The 20,970-nt window shown below is 42.8% G+C and overlaps 1 protein-coding gene and 1 pseudogene across 2 annotated transcripts in view; one reads left to right on the top strand and one right to left on the bottom strand.

The window, feature by feature from the left end:
* Positions 1–20,970, bottom strand: part of LOC124789971 (receptor-type tyrosine-protein phosphatase N2) — a 444,282-nt gene that overhangs the window by 349,781 nt on the left and 73,531 nt on the right. The gene's annotated exons all lie outside the window — the stretch shown is intronic.
* On the top strand, positions 19,671–19,788 carry LOC124790341 (annotated as a pseudogene).

Genomic DNA, 20,970 nt, shown 5'->3' with positions numbered 1-20,970 from the left:
TCGGAATATGATGTGGCCAAACATCTGTCTAAATGGTAGTAACATCACACGATGAAAGCTGTAAACGAATGTGCGACAAGCCATTTCGGACAGCGACTACATCCGATGATCTGTGACGTCTGTTCCGATTTACGTTTTACGCCCGTAGCAGCAGCTGTAGCATACTTTGTGCACGGACGTCGAATTCTGCTTGGGCAGTTTCCTGTTGTGCTTTGTTGGGGATTGATTAGTGTGGACTGGTTCGGTATACGAAGCATTCGGAGCAGAGCGTAGAGACATTAGCTGACTGGAGCTGGTGTTGCATAACAGCGATGGAGTGGGATAGGGTTCAGTGATACAAATAAATATTTATTTCCGTGCAAATTGAGAGTGATTTTTTTTGAGCGACTCTTTCCCTATTGACACTGAACTGTTTCCTGAATTGTTATTGTGGTGATTATTAGCGGTAACCACTAAAAGCCAGTTGGAAGCGGTGTATAGAGCTGTCAACGGAATCTTTCTGAAAGCGATTGGATTGGTTCAGGGCTTTGACTATTGACATTGGAGATAGAGAGAACTTGAACCCTGTTTCGTGGGGCAAAGCGAGGCTGGCGACCCTTATGTAGACTGATTTTGCGTGTGCAGCAGTGCAGGAAACTAATCCGGGTGCACGTATAAACGTTTGCAATTAATTCCGCGGGGCCGTAAGTCGTGCAATTTGGCGCACGGCACATCGGCAAGAGCCCACGGATCCCAGTCGCAGCAGCGGAGAGTGACTTCGCGCTGCACCACGGATGGAGGCCGCAAAGAACGGACGAAACGGACGTTTCAAGCCTTTTGTCATCCACCCTTTATAAGTGTCCAGACGTATCAATCTATTATTTTTCTACATTTAGATGCATATATCATAATTACTTCTTAATTTTGAGGCTTTTCTGCATCTTATCACCGAAAATTTTCCTCATGATTCTTCCTCTAACACATCTAATTCGTCTAAATCATAATTCACTACTAGCAATTCATTGCAGTAGATGCAATCTCGTTTCACTACCCTGCTGTAATCCATTATTTTTGTATTTCTTCCTGTAAATATCCCTGTAAATATTTTTTGTTATTTCATATCCCCACTACATTAAATGTGTCCTTTTATTTACGGCAGATTTATCTAAATGAATTGCTTGGATTATCTCTTAGGTACAAGCACTTTTTGATTCTTGCTATTTCAAACATTATGTAACAAACTCCATACTGCTGCTGTAGTAGTTTAATGAAGTATTTATCGTGGTGGATTCATTTCAGCTAGATTTAATCTTCAGACCATCTGCGAAACTTACATAACATTTTTTATTTTATTGTAATGTTGGTTAATTATATTTTTGCATATACAGATTTGCTTCTGACTTCCATATATCATCAGTGGTCGCTGCCGCTCTCTATTGTATTACAACGTAGTGTAAGTTTAGGACTCTTATGCTATAAGATGTTCTGTATTTTGCTCCGGCTGTTAATGGCTCCTTGTTGCAATCTTTATAATTTGACGTTGTATCGTCAGATTTGACTGACAGACAGTTATGACAGTTGGCGAAAGATGCTACAGTGATCAGCCAGAATATTATGACCACCGGCGTGCTATCGATAAAAACGCGTCCATTTAATAGCATCTTCATGTGGTGAGGAATGACTACTAGTCAGACAAACGCACGGTGCATGACGTAACAGTGCGCATACTGGCCGCCTGTAGAATGGGGAAGGTGCGCGATCTGTCTGATTTTGACCGAGGGCAGATTGTGATGGCCTGGAAACTTCGGAAACTGCACCACTTGTCGGGTGTTCGAGGGGTGCCGTGATGAGTGTCTTCAACACGTGACGAAACCAAGGTGAAACCACGTCCATAAGTCATGGGATTGGGCGGGGTTACAAATGTCGGACGTCATAGGATGAGCAGACTGGTAAAACGGGACAGACGGCGAACTGTGGAGGATCTAACATCAGAATTTATTGCTGGGCAGAGTAAAAGTGTGTCGGAACACATAGTGCACCGAACATTCCTGAAGATGGGCCTCCATGCATTTGACAATGTTAACACCACGACATCTGCACGTGACCATCGGCACTGGATGCTGGTGCAATGGCAGAGGCTGCATGGTCTGATGAATCCTGATGTCTTCTTCATCGTGCCAGGGGAATAGCTCCTTGACGTATGTACCGCGGAAGGAGACGAGCTGGCCGCGGCTTCATTACGTTCTGGGGGACATTCACGTGGACATCCATGAGTCCAGTGGAGCTCGTGCAAGGCACCATGACCACCAACGAGTATCATACATTGGTTGCTGCCCATGTACACCCGTTCATGACGATAACGTTTCCCAACGGCAGTGGCATTTTTCAACAAGATAGTGCGCTATGTCACAAGGTCAGGAGTGTGATGGAGTGGTTCGAGGAACACAGTGGCGAGTTTCAATTGATGTACTGGCCCCAACTCACCAGATCTGAACCCGAAAAAAAAAGGTTCAAATGGCCCTAAGCACTATGGGACTTAACATCTGAGGTCAGTCCCCTAGACTTAGAACTACTTAAACCTATCTAACCTAAGGACATCACACACATCCATGCCCGAGGCAGGATTCGAACCTGCGACAGCAGCAGCAGCGCGGTTCCGGACTGAAGCGCCTAGAACCGCTCGGCCACAGCGGCCGGCTTCTGAACCCGATCGAAAATGTCTGAGATGTGATTTAACGTGGGGTCGAAGTTCATCGCTACCGTCCCAGGAATTTACGGGAATCAGGTGACTTGTGTGTGCAGGTGTGATGCCAACTCCTTCCACCGATCTAACAAGACCTCATTGCTTCCATGCCAAGACGCGTTTTCGCTGCCAAAGGTGGACATACCAGCTTATTAGGTAGATGGTCGTAATGTTCTGGCTGATCAGTGTATATGGTTACAGTTTCTATGGTGTGTTGATGTTACCATTTCGGGCTGTATGTAAGATCTCTCTGTGGGTAGTTGTATGTGTCTATCCGTTAATTAATAAAATTTTTAAATTAAATGTTTTACATATGTTTGTTCATTTAAAATGTCATCAGGACGCTGTATTGTGTGCAGAGTTCTCTCTCTTGAAGTACGTTCATTGTTAAACCTTTTGGTAATATGTGTAAAATTTTCATTGCTAACTTCATTCGTTCTGCGTTGTGGTTAAGTAACTTCCGCAGATAGTCTGAAGATGGCAATCTAGCCGAAATGGATCCTTCACAATAAATATTCAATTACTATAGCAACACTTTTGGATTTTATTACGTAATGTCTCTAAGAGATATCTTCTACGCTACGGGCCCATTAGATCGTAAGCTTTCCTGTTTGACCATGCGTCTATAAAAACTTCATGCAACTTTAATACTAACCTTTTTTTAGCATTTATTTGGAGAGTGCCAACCTCTTCCTTCGCGTAAGAGGCCACACACGACAAATAGCAGTGCATGTGCAAGGCCAACCTGACGCCAGCGTCTGTCTGTGACGTGTGTGGACACAGGCGGCGACAGCTGGCGTGTGTAGGCACAGCTTCGCTCGTTTCGTGAAGGTCGGCCCTCAGCGCTGTTTGCTGCCGAGCGTTAACAGTTTACCTTTGCAGTCCAACACATCGCGTCTCTCTCCAGTAAAAGAAGCCTCTGACTAGACGCCCAACCTCATGCAGGATAAACCGTGTCAACTCAGACAAGAACTTTACCTGGAGTGTCATAACCAGTCATGTTCAGCATTGGAGGATGTACAAAATATGGTATGAAAAGGGGAAATTTTAAGAACTGTTAACAACATATTAAAGTTAGAAAGTGAAGTTGAAAGATTAACTAGAGCCTAAGCTCAAACTGTGAAACGATAACGAAGAAAAGCTGCCGTGTCCTTTCCAAGAAAACCACATTTATTTCCTCCATACGATTTCACTAAAGCACGGAAATAGGTTTCCTATGATTTACGTCTATGGTCACAAACTTTTTGTTAACAGATTACCGGTTTCGGTCTATAATGACCATCATCAGATCTGTTTTATAAAAACGAAGTCCAATGTACTGCAGCCATAGTGGCATCGTCAAATGTTAAGTGCAAAATCAGCACCAACATCGGCAAATATATATAAGTAACATCATATGCACGAGTCATGTTGTCAGTAGCACTAGACTAGACTAGAGTAGTGCTACTGACAACATGACTCGTGCATATGATGTTATTTATATATATTTGCCGATGTTGGTGCTGATTTTGCATTTAACATTTGACGATGCCACTATGGCTGCAGTACATTAGGACTTCGTTTTTATAAAACAGATCTGATGATGGTCATTATAGACCGAAACCGGTAATCTGTTAACAAAAAGTTTGTGACCATAGACGTAAATTAAAGGAAACTTATTGTATATACGGGTCGCTGTTTTATTCGCGACAATGCTGCAGCTTGTAAAGCACGGTAAACATAAATCTAGAATTTGAACCCCTCTCCTTCCGATAATGTTTATTCAGGTGAGGACACCTCAAACAAACAGAAAGTAGTCCTACGATATTTCGTTAAAATGCAGACAGAAAATACCCTTTTCAACGCAGTAAAATTACATTGAGAGCGCTATGAGAATGATAGCAAAATCCCCAAAGTAAAATGTCATTTAAGACATGCAAAAACTAAGTCAACTTCATATTCACAATACATGAAGTATTCACCAGCTTAAAAAAGTTCAGAATTCAACACGATGATTTACAAATTAACACAAGCGAGATGTCGAGTAGAAACTCATACCCTGTCTGTCCTCAGTTCCGTGATACAAACGGAAAAAGTACAGTCTTACTCTGGAGCACATTCAAAACTCTCGAAATATATCCTTGAAAAATCAAACCAGAATCAATCATCTGCACGACCGGATACCACTCGTTACCACAGGCAGGTCTGCCTCCTTTAATATAAACGTAAAAGTGTAGAATCACTCCCTTGAGATCTTCACTCAAAAAGTCTGGTCTCCACTTAACTCCCGTAGTTTTCTGCCAATGTCTGCTTTTCCATTGGCTGACGGACGTCCCCACCAAAAAGAGATCGTTCTTATGTTCTACAGCCATGATTTAACTCAACTCGACCACTTTATGGACTAAACAAATATATTACGACAATATTTAAATAAAGAGATGTTATACAGCGTGTTACAAAAAGGTACGGCCAAACTTTCAGGAAACATTCCTCACACACAAATAAAGAAAAGATGTTATGTGGACATGTGTCCGGAAACGCTTAATTACCATGTTAGAGCTCGTTTTAGTTTCGTCCACCTACGCTCAATGGAGCACGTTATCATGATTTCATACGGGATACTCTACCTGTGCTGCTAGAACATGTGCCTTTACAAGTACGACACAACATGTGGTTCATGCGCGATGGACTCCTGCACATTTCAGTAGAAGTGTTCGTACGCTTCTCAACAACAGATTCGGTGACCGATGGATTGGTAGAGGCGGACCAATTCCATGGCCTCCACGCTCTCCTGACCTCAACCCTCTTGACTTTCATTTATGGGGGCATTTAAAAGCTCTTGTCTACGCAACCCCGGTACCAAATGTAGAGACTCTTCGTGCTCGTATTGTGGACGGCTGTGATACAATACGCCATTCTACAGGGCTGCATCAGCGCATCAGGGATTCCATGCGACGGAGGGTGGATGCATGTGTCCTCGCTAACGGAGGACATTTTGAACATTTCCTGTAACAAAGTGTTTGAAGTCACGCTGGTACGTTCTGTTGCTGCGTGTTTCCATTACATGATTAACGTGATTTGAAGAGAAGTAACAAAATGAGCTCTAACATGGAAAGTAAGCGTTTCCGGACACATGTCCACATAACATATTTTCTTTCTTTGTGTTTGAGGAATGTTTCCTGAAAGTTTGGCCTTACCTTTTTGTAACACCCTGTAAATATTAGGTCACATTCTTATTATTCACAATAACGAGAAATAAAGGCTTTTTTCATAAATAAATATGCTAATTTTCTTGTGCAAGTGCGCTCACATTTAATGACAGCGAATTGTAGTTAAATAGTGTTTAAACAATTATTTAGCCTTCTTGACAGAAGCGTCAGTGGTGGTGTCTGTTAACACATGAGATTAACCACTTTCAAATTAGCACGATTTTTTAATAGCAGTTCCAATCAACATTTAAATAAAGTTACTGGCATAATATCCATTAAAAAACTACACAAATATGTCAATTATATAATCAAACAAATATGACAGTATGTGAAGTATTCATGCTGTAATCATTTACTGTGTAATTGTGGAGAATGAATGTTTGACAAACATTTGCTTAATAAAAAGTATGTAAAAGATGTCACAAGCCGATGAGTAAAATAGATACAATGAATGGTTTTCTGGGTTGACAGCTATCGTGCAATGCTGTCACCTGAGACATCGTTTGTCGAAATCGCATGAAGCGTTTGAAAGTTATTGATTCAGAGGTTCATTGTGAAAATAATTATTCAGTGCGAAGTATTAACTTGTGTAGTTTTAAATATATTGAAAATACTGTTGTATCTTTGGATGCGCTTCATTTTCCTGAGATCGCAAATGTATTCAGATTTGCTTTAATACTTGAACGTCTGTTATTATGGACTCTCAAAGAGCTGTAAGAAGTCACGTACGATTTCTGGTGCATCTCCTGCACAACGGCTATCGAGCGATAGCCGCTCAAGTTCCCAGCTTTGTGATTTACCCATTTCCGGAGACACTGGTCGTCTTTGTACCTGGACTCGCCCTTACCAGTCCCTAGCCGAACCTGATTTGGTGCGCCCTGACCCCTGGGCACTGTAACGTTCAGGCGTACACTAGTTTCACCTCTTCTCATACCAATCCCAGGAGGCCAAATCGCTCCCCTACATTCACGTAACGTTACAACTTAATCACAGGAAATGGTAATATAACCATCCTGGTGGAAAGCTAAATGAGTGGGCCAAGTCATGGTACGTAAAAAAACGCCAATGCGTCACAGAACCATCACCTGGCCAATTCACCCCGTGCCTGTGGAGAAAGCGATTAATTGTGTCATCGGTAAGTGATCTCTATCTTTTGAGAAGAAGCAAAATTCGTGACGCGCCCGACCATACTACACGCTCTCTTGTCACCTACTGTCCAGTTTCTGACCTCTCTGGTTGATTGAGGACATGCAGCTTCGTATGCCAATGTGGGCACTGTCTTTTTAAAGCTGCTCGACTCCTAATGTCCATTGGATTTAGCTCGTTCTCGATATTCACAAAATGGCCCAGAAAAACCTGCATTCACTTAGAGCAGCTATTCCTGTCTGGCTCCAAAGTGACTGTCATTGGCAAGGCTTGACATTCGTCTCCTGCGTCTGCCGATTACGATGGCACACTGTTCCCTGTAGACATGCTGGACAGTCCATGTTGATTTATCGACATACTGGGCAACTTCGTTCACGATTTCATCAAGGGCACGTCCAAACACAATACCTTATTTCTACCATTCTGAGACGACTCCATGTCGGTGCGTCCAGATGATATTGGACCGTCTACCGCTTACACACTTCACTAAAATGATATTCATCATAGCTGGAGCGTCACAGGTCAGCGTGGTACCCCTTCTGAATCTACATCTATTCTCTGCAAGCCGTCATACAGTGTGTGGCAGAGGCTACTTAACAGTACCACTGTCCTGTTCCATTCACGAATTGCGCTTGGGAAAATCATTACTGGTAAAGCTCCGTGAGCCGGCCGTTGTGGCTTCAGTCCGGAACCGCGCTGCTGCTGCGGTCGCAGGTGTGATGTCCTTAGGTTAGTTAGGTTTAAGTAGTTCCAAGTCTAGGGGACTGATGACCTCAGTCGTTAAGCCCCATAGCGCTCAGAACAATTTGAAAGCTCCGTGAGACATGTATTTTCTCTAATTTTCTCGTTGCTATCATGGCGCTTGCCATATGAGGGAGGAAGTAATTGCCTGATTCTTCTCCTAATTTCAACAATAAACCTGTCCGTGAGGCACAATGCCTCTCTTGTAGCATCTGCCACTAGTCTTGGCTGAGCATTTCCGTAACACTCTCCCGCCTAGTAAACGATCCCCTGACGAAGCATGCTGCTCTTCGTTGGACCTTTTCTCTATCTCCTCTATTAATCCTACTTGATAAGCGTCTGAGACTGATGAACAATAGTCAAGAAAAGCGAAGAAGTGTTTTGTACGCAACTTCTCTCGTGGATGAATGACATGCTCTTAAGATTCTCTCAGTGTTCCTGTTTAGCATTTCTTTTCCTGCTTTTCGCTACACCGTCTGCAGCGCGCCAAAGGGACCAGTGTGCTCATTTAAGCGAGTTTAATTTCCCTGCCGGGGCAACAAACAAACACAGGGAGGAGAGGCGCTTTATACGTGCCTAGGGTTTGAATCCTCCGGCGTAGATCTTCATTTCGCAATGCCTTGTCCTCTCCCAGCTGCTACGAGGATCATTTCAAATCTCCTGCACGCCGCGCATGAGCGACTCTTACAGAGGCGTGATAAAGTTGGAAATCATGTCAGTTCTGAGCGAGGCTTTAGGCGTGACGGTAGTTTCCTGGTTTGCATGGTTGTGTCGTGAGTAATTCAGTTTTAAAATAGGAGCTGAAACAGGGTCTTTTTTTATAAGGATATGGTGTCTGTTCTTTTGGACATGTCCGAAAGAACAGACACCATATCCATATAAGTATATAGTTCTGGCAATACCGGCCATGACCTCCTTCTTCTGTGCGGATGCACACATATTCTCCGAACTCTTACGGGACTTGGAAGAATGTCTTCCACGAGTAATGAGTGTGTTGGGGTGGGACACTACGAATGTAGTATGTGGACATACAACGTGCGAATGTGAGTCTCGCGGGAGGCGTGCGCGATATAGTCCCTGCAGTCGCACTATCCTCTGTGCCTTCGGTGGCTCTGATGGATAGAGCGTCTGCCATGTAAGCAGGAGATCCCAGGTTCGAGTACCGGTCGGGGCACACATTTTCACCTGTCCCCGTTGATGTATATCAACGCCCGTGAGCAGCTGACGGTATTAATATAATTCTAATTTCGAAACCGAGTCAGGTCGGATTACACGTAGTGATCAGTGTTCCTACGTCAAAATCGAATCTCTACGTCGAAAGAACACAACGGAAATTTAGCTCAAATGGCTCTGAGCACTATGGGACTTAACAGCTGATGTCATCAGTCCCCTAGAACTTAGAACTACTTAAACCTAACCAACCTGAGGACATCACACACATCCATGCCCGAGGCAGGATTCGAACCTGCGACCGTAGCGGTCGTGAGGTTCCAGACTGAAGCGCCTAGAACCGCTCGGCCACAACGGCCAGTCACGGAAATTTACACCGCCTTGAGAGAGATGTATGGGAATAGAATAGTGGATCGTAGCAAGTATCACGGTGGTCTTGTCGTTTCCGTGAAGTTCGGGTAAGCACTTAGAACAGCCCGAAAAGTGGAAGGCCATCAACTGCAACAGACTGCAGCTCTCAAGTTACTGTAAATGGCATTTTGGGAGAGAGGATCGACGAAAAAAATGTGAGAAATTTTAATATGAGACCAGCGCCTCTGTCACTTCAGTTTACTGAATCATAACCGTAAAGTTAAAGATGAGAAAAGTTGCTGCCAGATGGGTTCAGCGCGATCTGAGTGACGTCGCAAAAATTTCAGAAGTACTGCTTCAACGTTATCGAACAGAATTAGAACAGTGATGAAACCTGGATATAAGATTTTGAGCCAGAACTGAAGTCTAAGGCGTCACAATGTAAAAATTCCAATTCTCCACGCCCGAAGAAATTCCGCTGCCAACGATCAAAGGTGAAACTGTTGATGATAATTGTGTATGACATGAATGGAGTTATAGATACAAATAGAATGTGCCAGGGGACGTCTGTAGCAGCGCGTACTATAAGCTGTTTCTGATAAACGTTTTGCGTCCGAAAATTCGTCAAAGAATGCCTGACAGGCTTGCAGCTGGTGACCTCCTTTTGCACGATAGTGCCAGACCCCATATCGCCCTGCCAGAGGCAGAAACGCTGGACAAATATGGATGGTAGAAACGTTCTAAAGCCAAGATCGCACAAATTTTTTTTATTTAAAGCAACAGATTTTGCTGTCATTTTCAGGTCTTAAAAAATCTATTGTTATGAAGCGTGTTCAGGTGGTCCTCACGCCAAGTTGTCATGTGGATAAGAAAACAGCATATTATAAAATGTCTGCCATAACTGAAATATTTAAAAACATAAAACTTGTGCAAATGGCGATGTCCATATATATATAGCGCTCACAGATGATTGTTACGTCACAAAACACAGTACATAGTAGCACATTTGCTGGACATATTCTGAACATTGAAAATCCATCTGTACGAGGTACAAATTGTGACTTTCAAGCCGTTTAAGGTGTTTACTATTCAAAATCCACCTTCAACGGCGTACAAAGTACAAATCGTACCTTATACGCCGTTTAAGGTGATTATAATATATCCAAGCTTATGTAAACAGATTTGATACTGTGTACTGTCTTTTTGTGACGTAAAAATCATCTGTGAGTGGTATACAGACAGACATGGCCATTTGCACAAGATGCTTTATGTTTTTAAATATTTTAGTTATGACAAACCTTTTATAATATGTTGTTTTGTTATTCACACGACAATTGGCGTGAGGTCCTCCTTAAAATGAACACTCTTCGTAACAAAATGATTTTTAACACCTCAAGATAACAGCAAAGCCTGTCGAAACCGGTTGTTTTAAATAAGAAATTTGTATGCGATCTTGACTGTAGAACATTTTTAGCAAGTAGGACAGATCGCTCCTTCTGTCTTCTCAAAAAAAAAAAAATAAATAAAGAAAATAAATAAATAAATAAAATAAGAAATTAAAAAATGGCTCCAAACACTATGGGACTTAACATGTGAGGTCATCAGACTTAGAACTACTTAACCCTAACTAATCTAAGGACATCACACACATCCATGCCCGAAGCAGGATTCGAACCTGGGACCGTAGCAGCCGCGTAGTTCCGGACTGAAGCGCCTAGAACCGCTCGGTCACAACGGCCGGCTCTGTCTTCTCTAAATGAGAAAGTCAATAAATATGGATGGGACACACCGCCCTCTTCCCCCCACTCCTCCAGAAGTTGCAGAAACGTTTGGAAGCTGTCATACGCAAGAATGGAGATTATATTGACTGCCTGTAAGGGTATTTTCTTCAGTTTTATCTTAAAGTGCGCAGAATTTTTGAAATGACTCTCGTAGGAGAAACTCTCCCAGCGCTCGATATTGAGCTCGGCACGTCGACGCCCCCCGCCCCCATCGCAATATCGGATCGCCCGGCGAGTATCAGTGCTGTGCTTTCTTTTTCACGCCCGTCGGCGGCGCCGATCGAGTTTCGCCTTCCGCTCTGCCGATGAAGTTGCAGACGCCTCGCAGGGGAGCCGATACGGGCGTCTCATTTCCGCTCGGCCCTTGCCGTCCCGCTCCCCTACAAGTAGCTGGTGGTAGCGGTGGGAACATTTTGGTATCGCGCGGCCAGCTAACTTGTTTACGGGTATCGGACGCCGCCCACGCCCACGCCAGCGCGCCGCCTATCGACCTGCGGAGCCGCCGCCTCCGCCGCCCCCGCCGCCGCCCAGAGGCGCTGGCTGCTTGCTGCTCGTTACCACCCACATACCTCGTCATTGCCACACCCAAACGTCGTAGTATCAGCGGGTATGTTGTCTAAAGCCTCATTTGCGTGAGCAACTGTCTTCTGTCAGTCGACTACTCGTCGCAAGTGAGTCTACCGCAGCGCTCCTGGCGTCTTATTCACGTACTGAGACTCTGTTCTCATGAGTGGTCGTGTTTCTTTGGACGTCGGTGCCAAATTTACCTCTGTTCAGGGTGATGTCAGTTGCGAAAGCGAGATTGTGATGGAATACCTTTCTTACAAGAAGTCGGAACTACCAATGATGGTAGAGTTTCAGAATAATTACACTACTGGCCATTAAAATTGCTACACCACGAAGATGACGTGCTACAGTCGCGAAATTTAACCGACAGGAAGAACATGCTGTGATATGCTCTATTCAGAGCATCCACACAAGGTTGATGCCGGTGGCGACACATACAACGTACTGACATGAGGAAAGTTTCCAACCGATTTCTCATACACAAACAGTAGTTGACCGGCGTTGCCTGGTGAAACGTGGTTGTGATGCCTCGTGTTAGGAGGAGAAATGCGTACCATCACTTTTCCGACTTTGACAAAGGTCGGATTGTAGCCCAGAGCGATTGCGGTTTATCGTATCGCGACATTGCTGCTCGCGTTGGTCGAGATCCAATGACTGTTAGCAGAATATGGAATCGGTGGGTTCAGGAGGGTAGTAACGGAACACCGTGCTGGATCCCAATGGCCTCGTATCACTAGCAGTCGAGATGACAGGCATCTTATCCGCATGGCTCTAACGGATCGTGCAGCCACGTCTCGATCCCTGAGTCAACAGATGGGGACGTTTGAAAGACAACAACCATCTGCAGGAACAGTTCGACGACGTTTGCAGCAGCATGGACTATCAGCTCGGAGACCGTGGCTGCGGTTGCCCTTGACGCTGCATCATAGACAGGAGCGCCTGCGATGGTGTGCTCAACGATGAACCTGGGTGCACGAATGGCAAAACGTCATTCTTTAGGATGAATACAGGTTCTGTTTACAGCATCATGATGGTCGCATCCGTATTTCGCGACATCGCGGTGAACGCACATTGCAAGCGTGTACTCGTCATCGCCATACTGGCTATCACCCGGCGTGATGGTATGGTGTGCCATTGGTTACACGTCTCGGTCACCTCTTATTCGCATTGACGGCACTTTGAACAGTGGACGTTACATTTCAGATTTGTTACGACCCGTGGCTCTACCCTTCATTCGATGCCAGCTGAAACACTACATTTCACCAGGATAATGCACGACCGTATGTACGGGCCTTTCTGGATACAGAAAGTGTTCGACTGCTGCCCTGGCCAGTACATTCTCCAGATCTCTCACCAATTGAAAACGTCTGGTCACTGGTGGCCGAGCAACTGGCTCGTCACAATACGCCAGTCACTACTCTTGATGAACTGTGGTATCGTGTTGAAGCTGCATGGGCAGCTGTACCTATACACGCCATCCAAGCTCTGACTCAATTCCCAGGCGTATCAAGGCCGTTATTACGGCCAGAAGTGGTTCTTCTGGGTACTGATTTCTCAGGATCTATGCACCCGAATTGCGTGAAAATATAATCACATATCAGTTCTAGTATAATATATTTCTCCAATGAATACCCGTTTATCATCTGCATTTCTTCTTGGTGTACCAATTTTAATGGCGAGTAGTGTATTTTATTCATACCTGTTATTTTTTCACCAGCTGTAGTATATATTTCAGGATAAAATTCAGTCTCCAGTTGTATGAATATTTTTATTAATAGAGTTTACTAATAACCAACAACAATTCAATGGATTGAAAATAACAGCCAACCAGATGCACAATGCAGATTTGCAACTTTGACCGCGGTGAAAGAAGGCACAAATGGTTCCATTCCACGCTGCGGTCCTGGTGCAGAAACTGGTTATGAATTTTTTGAAATAAGTCAGTCTGTGTTGCATCTTTTTTATTTACAGGAAATGACGCGTTTCGACCTTTTTAGGGCATCATCAGTTTGACTTATGGGTACAAAACGACAATCGTGAGGCATATGCAGATTAAACGCGGAAATAGGGTAAATATAAAAACACAAAAGAAGCAAAGTTCCAGGCTGTGCAGCCATCTCTCCAATTAACCGTAACGTGAAACTTACGTAAAAATCAATGTGGAAACATTATAGACGATCTGCGTCAATAAAAAACCAATCCTGATCAGTCTAATCTTCCATTAGATTTACTACCCAAGAACACTAGATTTGTTAAAACCCCTTTTTTAGGTACCTTATGGTTTGACCTTGCAAATCTATTTAGCAAATACGATGTGGACATCGCCTTCTCGTCAACAAAGTACAGGATCAGAAATAAAGTATCTACTGAAGAAAAATACGCCGAATCCGGGATTTACAGAATAGCGTGCGTCGACTGCGAAGCGTCATATGTGGCAGCAAGTTTCGAACTAGATTTGGTGAACATTATATTTACAAGTATGGACAAATTAACATAATTCGACCTTTGCAGAGCATCTAAAATCTAGTGGGCACCGCTCTCCGACATTGAGCAATTTACATGTACCCCATACCGCCTGTAAAGGGGAAAGGCTAAATCCTTTAGGGGAGATTGTAGTTCTGAAACATCCCGGAACAGAGAAATGTATTTTATTGAACGGTCAGTTGGTTAGCAGACACCGGTCTTATTATGATACTATAGTGCTCACTATTCCAACCCACCAGTAACTTTTACTATGAATGTGACACTACCTTTCTTATTCCTTACCTTTTAACTCGTTTTATCGGTTTGACTAATGTTTTAGCGTCATTTTAAGTTTTACTGCCTGACAGATCTTAAAAAAATTTACACTTTATAGATTTCTTTCTACCGGTACCAATTTTATGTTTTTGGACCTACTGCATTAATATTCTTGCAATAAATTCAATTTTAATAGTTTACTGTTTACCTAATTTCTCTTCCGCATGTGTATTTTGTAAGCACGTTGGATAGCCAACGCCATTTGCCTTTAATGTCTGATGCTACAGTCGTGTATAAACTTACCTCTACGGCTCTATGCATGTGTGGCCGGCTTGGAGGGCTGACGTATCCTATTTTCGACCGCATTATCTGCTATTTTTCAGCTGTACGCAGCGCTCCTGCTGGGTACGCCGGAACGCGGTTGGTTCCGTGTTACGTAACATTTTTTAATTTTTCTTGGTTTGCCATAGTTTTCCTGTGAAGCAGACACTATAGTTATAGTTGGCATTGTATTAGCTGTTACAGGTTCCGTAGTGCATTTATTCATGCCATGAAGATAGGACAATGGCTCCTTATAAAATTTTATCTTAATGTTATATGCGGGCATTAATTGACGAATGCTGGTATTCCACATTAATTCTTACGTAAGTTCCACGCTTTACTTAATTGTAGAGGCGACAGCACAGCCTGGAACTTTGCCTCTTTTGTATTAACTCTGTTTCCCCATTTAATCTGCATACGCCTCACCATTGTCATTTTTTACCTCTACGTCAATCTGATGACCCCCCAAAAGGGCGAAACGGGTAATTTCCTGTAAATAAAAAAGATTTTGCAACCGAGACTGTCTTATTTCAAGAATTTCAAGTTCTTCAGAAGGTATTGCACGTAGAATTACGTATTATCTATATCCGATGTAGTAATCGTTAGTACATATGCGTGCCCTCCACTTAATCAGCATTTAAAATACATGATTAAAAAATAATATCTTCTACGATAGTGATTTGTCTTAAAACTTATTGTGTGGTACTGTAAAAAGTTTTAAGTCTAAGCCCGACAGTAGAGAGCTACCATTTCTAAATCATGTATTTTAAATGGTAAGTGGATTACGCCCACATGTAGTAGACAGAATCAACGACTACTACATCGGATATAGATAATACGATGATTGTTTTAAAACTGTCTAAACCATGGTCAAGGTTTAATAAACATTTATTTTTCAACTGCTTGTCTGTCATTCCCAGTCCATTAAAACTGTTGCATGCAAAATTTCTGAAGCGCAGCCATGATCAAAATAAACGCCAATTCATTCAAAAATGGTTCAAATGGTTCTGAGCACTATGCGACTTAACTTCTGAGGTCATCAGTCGCCTAGAACTTAGAACTAATTAAACCTAACTAACCTAAGGACATCACACACATCCATGCCCGAGGCAGGATTCGAACCTGCGACCGTAGCGGTCACGCGATTCCAGACTGAAGCGTCTAAACCGCACGGCCACACCGGCCGGCGCCAATTCATTGTGAATGTTACTGACAAAGAAGTATTATCAATTTTCCACTGTGGAAAAGATCGTCCAACTATTACAAAATGTCTCCATTTTTGCTCGAGGAAATAAATAGATCGACGTACTAACACCGACACAATACGGCAGTACGTAGCAGCGTTTTACTTGACCCTTTATGTCTTGTTTGCTTTCTAAGGTCCATATAACACCCGAATCTAATTTTCACCTGCAACAGAGATGACTTTTCACTGTTGAAACAATGTTCCTTAAAAGCTTTTATCTACTTCTCACCTAGGAACTGTGTATACCTTTCATTTATCCAGTTAATTTTTGATTTCGGATGTACGGTGAATCGTGTGGGACAACAATCGTAAGAAAAATATAAAAATCTCATGGAATTTTCACAAATTGCCAATAAAAAGAAAGTGAACAAAATGCGTACACTTTTGGTTAGACAATCATTGACGTCGAATGAAAAAAAAGTTAGTGTTACCAGTCACTGGCTTCTCTCTCTCTCTCTCTCTCTCTCTCTCTCTCCCTGCCCACAAAAATAACATACTAATAATAAGGTAATAGATGTTTATATACAAAGTCTGCCACTGTTGGCAACACAGTTATTACATTTAATAGCTCTAACATGTCATTTTCATTACTTAAATGTGTATAAAATACTACGTTATATGAAACTGACAGATAATAATTTATGACCACTGGCGATATTTACACTTACCCTGTTCATCTCCGCAAGCAAAGATCTTCACAATGCTTTGAAGCTTGCTCTGAAATAGTGTTTTCTTTGGCTGTATGCTCTTTTCACTTACGAAATTCTAGATGCCATATTTTTTCCCCCAGTGTTTATAAAATGCAATGGTGTACTTGATGTAATAGGAAATTGAAAGAAGAATATCAGCAGAGAAGATTTTTTTATGTTATTTATTTCTCTTTCACATTTATATTTTCGTTCATCCTGCAGTCAAGGACCCTCCACCCCTTCCCCTGCCACTCTTAAAAAAAACTGATAGGCATGTACTGAAATAGTGTTTTACTTATTCTCTATTAGGTAGCACCACAGACTTCTCCAAAGTCGTAATACAACCTTCTCATCGATGCCATATTAATCGACATACAATAATGTTAATGATTTTATCATACCAATAGTAACTTAATGAAAAACTATGCCATGTTTGTTTGTGTTTCCTTTGTTGCATGTGCGTCACGGAGTTTCGAAATGTTTGAAATGCGCAAAGTTTGTTGTAAGCGGCTACATGCTGTCATTGTCAAATACTGGATGAATATATTCTAGGTAATTTGTGCGCGGTGAGTTGTATTGTATCAAGAAATATACACAATTTCTGCCTTAAATTCTTGATACTGCGTCAAAACTTTAACGTAAGAGTATGACGGCGTTTTAAATTTTCAAATTCGGTGAATAATTATTTGAAAAACTGAAAATCAAATTTTCGATTCTCCCAGAAGCTATTAGATTAGCAACTGCCAGCTGGTAGCGGGTAATAAGATGACTGTTTAGCCGTTTAGTAGTATAGGTATCGTGATATATCACGGAAGCCGTCCTATTACCTCATATTTCCCATGCAGTACAGGGCTAAGCGAAGTGACCTGTTGACGTTCTGTCTATTGGAAATACACCACCATTTTACAGTGACATCGCCTTCCGTTCCGCTGCTGTCCATTGTGAATCAGCCTTAAGCCCTTTTCGTCCTTAAATTAACTACTCAAGACAAGTAAGTGAGCCTATCGCCAACTTCCTGGAGTTTTTATACCTGTACCGAATCTTGGCTGTCTCTAGTGGTCAATTTCGTTTACTCATCAGCCCCAAAATTGCGTGTATTGTGAAAGCTGTCTGCCGTGGAGTTTGGCATCTGAACGGCGAAAGTGAGATTACGAGGGATTGCCCTTTTTACGAAAAAAAAAAATGAAACAGTAACAAAATGAAGGACAGTGACTGATAATACGGTTTATTAATGACTGTAATAGAATTCAAAGGAGAAGTTCTTCTCAAAAGCCGTGTAGTAAATTATTTACTGTCCTGAAAATTGAAAGAGTAGAAAATGTATCATACAAGAATATCAGAACATATACGTTTATTTGCTCAAGGAAATATATACTTGCAAACACACAAAACAATATCTAGAATGCAGTAAATAGAGATTTTTGCTTTATCCTTTGTATCTTGTTTTATTTTTGTGGGAAATAATATAGAAAATTATTTTTCTAAATAATTCTGACTTTTTCGCTGTGTTATTAAAACACTTTTATCTATTTACGTTCATATTTACGCATAATGTAGGCTTTTTCTCTGTTAAAGGTACATATCTTTTTGGTTTCAGATATTTCTACTCTCTTGTAGGAGGAAAAAATAGCAGGACCTTCTGTAACTTTTGCTACGGTCGCAGGTTCGAACCCTGCCTCGGGCATGGATGTGTGTGATGTCCTTAGGTTAGTTAGGTTTAAGTAGTTCTCAGTTCTATGGGACTGATAACCACAGCAGTTGAGTCCCATAGTGCTCAGAGCCATTTGAACCATTTCTGTAACTTTACACTCTTTCACGGAAACAAAGCGAACAATACAGCAAAGATTAGGAAGGCATGAAAGCATTAAATCCATTTCTATTAGGCTAGTGCATAAGTTCGCAGCGTTTTTGTTTCGCGCGTTGGTATTCCGGTTGGTATTGGTTCATTTGTCGATTGTCATTTTTTATTTGTAGTTCACTGTTGCTAACTGAGTTGACATACTATCATTTTGTCATTTGTAAATGGTGGATGGAGCTGTGGGCGCTAGAAAATGGAGTTCTAAGTGGAGAAATCGGAACATTTCTGACACAGCCTTCTGTTTGAGTGCAACATAGGGGTGACAGCAGCGTAGGAAACTAGCAACATGAGAATAATGCCACTGGACAGAGCACAACAAGAAAATTTCTCGTTTTAACGAGGATCGTTTTGATTTTAGTGGCTCTCCATGTTCAAGAAGAACTTCGGTGTTTGATGAAGATCGTTGAAACGCATTAATGCACAATGATTCTCGTTAGTATACTCGAGAACTGGGAAATGTGAAGAAACCGTGTTCATTCCACCATAGTGCGACATTTGCATGCAATGGGAAAGGTTCAAAAATCGGTTGTATGAGTACTGCATGCTCTAAGCCAAAATCATAAAAATCGTCGGGTAGTCTTATGTGCATCTCCGCTTGCTGGTTATCAACTGGCTCGTAAACAACACCGACCACACCTGTCGTTACTGGTGACGAGAAATGGTGTATTTATGCTAACGTAAGAAAAAGAAAGGAATGGTTAAGCCCAAACAAAGCAGCAACTCCCCGTGCAAAGACCTGAGCGCTTCCATAAACTATAGTTTATGGATATATATTATGGATATATATTCCACCAGTGACGGCGTGGTGTCCTACGATTTGCTTCTCCGAGATGTAACCATCACTGCTGATATTTGTCAACAACTGAGACGTCTTGCAGACAACGACCAGGAAGGCTACGTGAAGTGATGCTACTACATGATAACGCCTGCCTTCTGTTACACTGACAAAACACGCTACACAGGAGTTGTGTTGGGAAGTCATTCCGTACCCACCATATTCACCTGATCCTGCGCCCTCAGATTTTCACCTTTCTCTATCAAACAACCTTCAAAGAACTTCCTTTCCGGATGAAAATGTGCTCCGAACATGCCTCGATAAGTTCGTCGTCTCAAAATCACGTTGTTTCTAGTAGCCTGCATGTGCTAGAAGTGGCAACGGCCTTGCCGCAGTCGATACATCGGTTCCCGTGAGATCACCGAAGTTAAGCGCTGTCGGGCGTGGTCGGCACTTGGATGGGTGACCATCCAGGCTGCCATGCGCTGTTGCCATTTTTCGGGGTGCACTCAGCCTCGTGATGCCGAACAATAGCGGCTTCGGTCAAGAACACCATCATAACGACCGGGAGAGTGGTGTGCTGACCCCACGCCCCTCCTACCCGCATCCACATCTGAGGGTGACACGGCGGTCGGATGGTCCCTGTAGGCCACTCGTGGCCTGAAGACGGAGTGCATTTGCGAGAAGCACTTTCGTCCCTGTAGCTCTATTCACAGGTGGGCATTTGTAGTCTCTAACAGTACGCATATGGTAGGAATGAATAAATGAACGAAGAGCGAAAGACAATAAAAGAAAAATAATTATTCTCCGTTGGCGAATCGCCACGAAAGTTCGAAGCGGATTCCAGTGCCACCGGTTCACTTGCGACAGACAACTTTGTGCAGCAATGTTGTGCTGACACCGGAATCAACTGTCCCGATGTCTTGCTGTGTTTGTGATTTTTGACTAATTCAGTATATTTCGCCGCGCTACCGTATGCTTAGCGTTCTACAGACATAAACCTGACCACAGCACGCAGAGGTGCACGAAATGCACTGCGCATGTCGCACACAGAACGGCTGCGGCGGATCCTATCATCTGCGAGCGGCAGGCGGTTAATTAAACCTCCAGCAGAGAAGGCGGCAACTGAAAAGCCAGTGCTTGAATTACGTCGAAATCACACCGGCACACGGCTCTCGGCGCCGCATATGCGGTTTTGATGATGGCAGCTCTAAACGGAATCTCACCGTATCACTGACACACGCGTGTCAAACTATCATGTTAGGCTGTTATACTGGACGTGTGTTTTCAAGCCCTCGCGTGCTTTGCTGCAGAATACGGTTTGTTTGGAACGGGTGAGCTAGAGGCTATTTTAATTTCGTACGTACACGGATAGAAAGTGGCCCTTGTCACTCAGGGCATTCAAAATATGTTTCTAGTTGCCTCCATTAAATAAACAACCAGCATAAGTGAGTACGATGTTCGAATTAGACAGTAACGAGTATAAAACTGAACATGATGAAGGAAGATGATCTGTCACCACCTAGTCAGCAGGGATTCAGAAAATATCGTTCTTGTGAAACACAACTAACGCTCTATTCTCGTGAAGTAATGAGGGCTATCGACAGGGGATCTCAAATACACGAAGAGCCAAAGAATATAGCACACCTGCCTAATATCGTGTAGGGCCCACGCGA

Source organism: Schistocerca piceifrons, chromosome 3, assembly GCF_021461385.2.
Source record: "Schistocerca piceifrons isolate TAMUIC-IGC-003096 chromosome 3, iqSchPice1.1, whole genome shotgun sequence".
Taxonomy (NCBI): Eukaryota; Metazoa; Arthropoda; class Insecta; order Orthoptera; family Acrididae; genus Schistocerca; species Schistocerca piceifrons.
Note: the sequence above shows the minus strand (reverse complement) of the source record. Positions and strands in the feature narration are given on the sequence as shown.